Source organism: Chrysochloris asiatica, unplaced genomic scaffold (assembly GCF_000296735.1).
Source record: "Chrysochloris asiatica unplaced genomic scaffold, ChrAsi1.0 scaffold00051, whole genome shotgun sequence".
In the NCBI taxonomy this organism is placed as follows: Eukaryota; Metazoa; Chordata; class Mammalia; order Afrosoricida; family Chrysochloridae; genus Chrysochloris; species Chrysochloris asiatica.
Window position 1 is genome coordinate 12,764,116 of NW_006408569.1, and position 6,560 is coordinate 12,770,675.

General features: G+C 36.2%; 1 pseudogene; it reads left to right on the plus strand.

Moving 5' to 3' along the window:
* The first annotated feature begins 6 nt into the window (after positions 1–6).
* The window catches only part of LOC102821929, a 16,910-nt pseudogene continuing 10,356 nt past the window's right edge, over positions 7–6,560 (plus strand).

Below are 6,560 nucleotides of genomic sequence, written 5' to 3' on the forward strand. Positions count from 1 at the left end.
CTTGTAATGCCCAGATCGCAAGGTCCCCAAAGACCACCAAGGAGCCGACGCCAATGCAAACACACAAGGATTGTTTATTCAAGCTCGAGCTCGGACCCTATCCGTATCCGACGCAGCGGACTAAGGATGAAGGCCCTGAACTCAGTCAGCAGGGTTTTTATTGAGGTTACAAGCAAGTTCGGGGATTTCCAGCTTAACAACACTAGGATTGGTTAACATTTAGCAAGGTATGAGTTGTTACAATCTAATTGGTCATTTCTGGTGGCCTGAGCCACAGGACTAGGATAGGAGGAAATATCTGGCATGGAGCTAATGGCTATATCTGTTTTTGGCTGTTGCTAGGGCTGGAGGGCTATTCTTATGTAACACAAGCTAACTTGGCACATTCTATGGTTTTTCCTGGGCAGGAAGGACGTGCTTAGGCCTATGTACAAAATGGAGTCTTTTCTCTTTGGTCTCACAAACTGACTTGATGGCAATTATCAACAACAGCAATCATGGATGTTGTGAAACACATACCTGTACATGTATTTTAGTGATAATAAAACATAAGTATAATTTATGAGTTGAAATAAAATTGATTTTGTATGCTAAAATTGTATCCTGCTACTTCGCAAGACTTTCTTATTGGTTATAAGAGTTTACACTGCTTGGAATTTTCTACATTGATAAACACATCGTCCACATATACAAACGATTTTATTTCTTCCTTTCAATATGTGATGCTTTTTATTTCTTTCTTGCCTTGTTGCAATAAGACTTCTGGTTCAGTATTAATTAGGAAGGGTAAATGTAATTTACTCCCAATCTTATTGTTGTTGTTAAGTGCCATAGAGTCAGTTATGACTCATAGTGACCCTGTACAGGGTTTCTGAGTCACTGGTCCATTTGAATTACTGACCTTGCGGTTAGCAGTCCAGTGCTTATCCTACAGTGCCACACAATATTTTGCCATTAAGTAAGATGTTAACTGTAGGGTTTTTGCAGATGAACTTTATCAGGTTGAGGAAGCCCCTCCTGTTTCTAGAGTACTTAGAGCTTTTATCATTAAATAATATTGCATATCATCAAATACTGTTTCTGCATAAATTGATAACATCATGTTTGTATCTTTTGAAGTCTCGTTGTTTGGTGAATTCTGTTGTGTATCCATTCATCTGTTGGTGGGTCCTGGTGGTGTTCTTTGCATACTGTGGAGAGTGAGGTAATGGACATTGACAAGTATCTGCTAGTCCCCTTCTTTCATTTGTTTTGAGGACAGAAGTGGAATTGCTGAATCATATGGTAATGCTAGGAAGCCCTGGAGGCATAGTATTGGACTGTTAACTACAGGGTTAGTGGTTCAAATCCTCCAGCTGTTCTGTGGGAAAAAGACAAACCTTTCTGCTCCTGTAGAGATTTTACAGCCTTGGAAACCCTATACAGGGTCACTATGAGTTGGAACCAACTCAAAAGCACACAACAACAAGATAATTCTAACTTTGGGGGAACTGATACATTCTCTCACAACAACAACAAATGTCCTTGCTAAGCTGTGTTTTAAATGTTATTCTAACATTATAATAAAAATTGGGATTTTGCCTGTGATTCCTTATTCTCTAGAAAAAATTCTCTAAAATTTATGATATTTCTTCTCAGAGTTTTGGAAGAATTCACTGATGAAGCCATATGGCCTAACATTTTATTTTTAATGTTTGCTTTGCTTCTTATGTGTAAGAAAGTTTAAAATTAGAAATTGAATTCCTTTTAAAATAAAGGTCTATTCGCCTTTTACATTTATTCTTGTTTCAATTTTGGTGCATCGTGTTATTCAAGAAATTTATCAAGATATTCAAATACATTAACATAAGTTATTCATAAACTTTTTTAACTTTGTAATATCTAGAGGATCTCTGGTAGCATCCACTTCTTCCTCCCTGATATAGTAATTAAAGCCTTTTCTTTTCTATTCTTGATCATACTTGCCAACGCATTAGTAGTTTTATTTAGTCTATTCAAAGAACAAACTTTTGATTTTGTTCATTCTATATATGATTTTTTTCTATTTCATCTATCCATGATTTTATTAAATTTCTTAAACATCTGGCAGTTCCCTGTCAGTATACTGTTGTAGCAGTTTTTGTATTATCTTTAGCAAAATTTTACTTGCTAGTGATATTAATGAAATTATCTGATGATGTCCACATCCACAAAGGGTCATTTCTCTTTGGAAATGGACACAAATATGGATCTTTTACAATAAGTTGACCAGGTAGCTGTCTTCCAAAATTTCTTGGCATAGATGAGTGAGTGCATGCAGTGTTGCATCAGTTTGTTGAAAGATTTCAGTTTGTATTCCATCTATTTCTGGAGCCTTGTTCTTTGCTAATGTCTTCAGTATACCATGGACTTCTTCCTTCTTGAAATGGTTGAATATTGACCATTGATTTTTGGTACAGTGACTGTGCATTCCTTCCAACTTCTTTCGATGCTTTCTGCATATCATACAGTAGTTAGCCCAAAGAATCCTTTAGTTTTCCAAGTTGAGGCTTGAATTTTTTCCTCAGTTCTTTCAGCTTGAGAAATGCTGAGTGTGTCCTTCCCTTTTGGTTTTCTAACTACAGATTTTTGCACATTTTATTATAATATTTGACTGTGTCTTCTCCAGCTGCCCTTTGAAATTTTATGTTCAGCTCTTCCATTTGCTTTAGCACTTCTACACTGGAGAGAAAGTTTCCAAGTCTCTTCTGGAATTAATTTTGGTCTTTTCCTTCTTTCTTGTCTTCTTAATGACCTTTTGCTTTCTTCCTCTATGAAGTTCTTGATGGCATCTCATAACTCTTCTAGTTTTCAGTCATCAGTGTCTAATGCATCAAATCTGTTCTTAAGATGATGTCTAATTTCAGGTGGGGTATATTCAAGGTCATATTTTGACTGTTGTGGATTGTTTTTATTTTCTACACATTCATCCTGAACTTACATATGAGCAACTGATGATCTGTTCCACAGTCTGCCCCTGATGTTGTTCTGACTGGTGATATGGAGCTTTCCCACATTGTCTTTCCACAGATGTAGTCAATTTTATTTTTGTGTAGTATGAAGTCCATGTGTATAACCATCTTTTATGTTGTTCAAAAAAGATATTTGCAATGAAGAATCATTGATATTGCCAACTTCTATCATGCAATCTCCAGCATCATTTGTACCACCAAATCATATTTTCCAATTATTGATCCTTTCTCTTTGTTTCCAACCTTTGCATCAATCACCAGTAATTATCAGTATATCTTGATTGCATGTTTGATCAATCTCAGACTGAAGTAATTCACACAGTTCTTCAATTTCATCTTCACTGGCTTTAGTGGTTTGTGAGTTAATTTGAATTAAGTTGTATTAACTGACCTTTCTTGTAGGTCTATGGATATTATCCTATCACAAACAGTATTTTACTTCAAGACAGATCTGCAAATGTTGTTTTTGTCCTCTTCAGTTTGTCATTCCAGCATAGTAGACCATGTGATTGTCAGAGTCAAAATGGCCACTACCAGTCAATTTCTGCCTAAGATTGATGTCTATGCATTCCATTTCATTTCTGACACTTTCCACTTTTCCTAGATTCAAATTTAATATTCCATGTTCCAGTTATAAGTGGATACTTTCAGCTGTTTCTCATTTTAAATTATGCTCCGTCAATCAGCAAAAGAAGGTTCTGAAAGCTTAACTCCATTTACATTATCTTGGACAACTCTACTTTGAGGAGGCAGCTCTTCCCCAGTCTTATTTTGAGTGCCTTCCAATATGAGTAGCTTATTTTCCGTCACTATATCTGAAAATATTCTAGTGCTATTCATCATATTTCAGTATTCAATATTCTGTTGCTATCTGATAGTGTTTCTCTGCTAATCATAAGGTTTCAGTTGCTAAACATTTAGAAATAGTCCACCTCTCCTTCCAAGTGTGTCTTAGTCAGGAAACTCAGCTAAAACCTGTCCATCATGGTGGCTCTGCTGGTATTCAAAATACCAGTGGCATAGCTTCCAGCATCATAGCAACTTGGAAGCCACTACAGTGTGACAAACTGACAGAATAGTGGTGGACTTAATCATTGCAAATACCTTTTTTAAACAACATAAAAGGTGGACTGATTATACATATAAACCTCACCAGATGGCATATATAGGAATTAAATTGACTGTATCTGTGGGAAGAGATGGTGGAAAGGTCCACTTCATCAACCAAAACAAGTCCAGGGGCCGCCTGTAGAAAAGACCATTAATGGCTCATACGCAAATTTAAGCTGAAGCTGAGAAAAAGGAAAATAAGCCCACAGGAGCTAAAATATGACCTTGAACATATCCCACCTGAATTTAAAGACCATTTTAAAAACAGATTTAATACACTAGACACTAATGACAAAAGACCAGAAGAGGATACAACACTGTTGCACACCTTTTCTGATTTTAAACTATACAGTGTTCCCTTGTATTGTTTTAATGACTACTTCTTTGTTTATGTACAGGTTCCTCATGAACACAATTAAGTGTTCTGGAATTCCCATTCTTTGCAGTGCTGTACAATGCCTCTGCATAGTCAATAAAACAGAAATAAACACCTCTCTGGTATTGTGTGCTTTCTGTTAAGATTTATTTGACATCAGGAATGATATCCCTCATTTTATTTCCTCTTCTGAGTCCAGCTTGAATTTCTGGCATTTATTGGTTTATGTACTGCTGCAACTGTTTTTGAATTATCTTCTGCAAAATTTTACTTGCTTGGGACATCAATTATATTTTTGCATTCCATTTGATGACTTTTCTTTGGAATAGGCATGTATATGGATCTCTTCTAGTAGGTTGGCCAGGTAGCTGTCTTCCAAATTTCTTGGAAAAGACAAATGAGTGCTTATAGCATTTTGCGTCTGTTTGTTGAAAATTCTAAATTGGCATTCTGTCATTTGCAGGAGCCTTGTTTTATGGAAATGCCTTCAGTGAAGTTTGGACTTCTTTCCTCATCATATGCTGCCTCCTAAAATGGTTGAACTTTGCCCAGTTATTTTTGGTACAGTGGCTGGGTATTCCTTTCAAGTTCTCTTGATGCTTGCTGTGCCTTTCAATTTTTTTTTTTTTTTTTGCCCATATCCTTCAGTGTTTTAACTCAAAGAATATCAGATAAGATAGACTTCAAGTATAAATAAATAAATAAATAAGCTATTACTAGAGGTAATTATTTTAAACATATATGCACCAAACAGCAATGTATCAAAATATATAAAGCAATCATTGAAATAATGTAAGGAATGAATGAGCATTTGTGCAATAATATTTGGAGACTTTAGTACAGCATTTTCAATACTAGATAAAACAACTATACAGAAAATCACCAAGAAAAGAGATAACTTGAACAAAATTATGAACCACCCGGACTTAAGAGATACATACAGAGTACTCCACAAAACAATTAATTTTTTTAAAGACAAATAAATATTGTCTAGGATATACTACATTTAAATCAGCAAACAAGTTTCAATAAACATACACTGAGTGAAATTATACAAAGTGTTTTCTCATACCACATGGAATAAAAATATAGAAATCAGTAACAGAGGAAAATGGGACGTGCACAAATAATCAGGAAAATAAACAATGTACGATTAAATCTATATATATATATATATATATATATATATACATATATATATATATATTAAAAAATAATAATAAAAGAAATCACTGAGCAAAAACACAGAAAAGCAGACTAAACAGATTCAGAGGATGGTCCTTGAATTTGGTCCCTCAGAGGAACTCTGAGCTTTAGATAAAGGCCTAAGTAAGTGGATCAAATGCTTACATGAAGACAGAATTGTAACAGAAGTAAGAAAGGTGACTTCTGATTTGGGAGGGCCAAGGGACTCGCCGCAGCCATTTTGAACGGCAGTGACTGAAAAGACAAGCGAGCATTACCTTTGCAAAAGCTTGCCTGTGACTTATAGAGACAAAGTACAATTTTTATTATTATTTTTTTGTCTATTCCTTTTCTCTTTTGACTCATTTCCTCTCTGGTGACCAGAGGCAAAACATGTACAAGTAGACCCCCCCCCCCCGCCAGGGAAGTCACAAGTGGATCGCAGCTGGGTACATAATCTAAATGGCAGGAGACAACAGAGAGTCTCTTCCAAATCGGGCCTGGACAGCCCTGGGCTGGTTCTCACTAGAAGAACACTGGAATTAATTTGGGGGAAATAAAGAAAAGCAAAGAGGAATGAAAAAAACTGATGAAAGATCAGAGAGACACATCAAGACCATTCTCAGGTGGTTGTGAAGGCAAGAGTCCGTTGTTTTTATTGTTAAGTGCCATCAGTTGGATCCAACCCATAGCGACCCTGTGTAGGGTTTCCTAGGAGTGGATGGTGAACTTGAACCACCGACCTTGGGTTCAAACAGACTTTGCAATCCAGTGCATTAACCCACAGTGCCACACCAGGACTCTATTGTTGTTGTTGTTGTTGTTGTTATGTGCCGTGGAGTCGGTTCCAACTCATAGCGACCCTGTACAGGGTTTCTGAGGCTGTAAATCTTTACAGG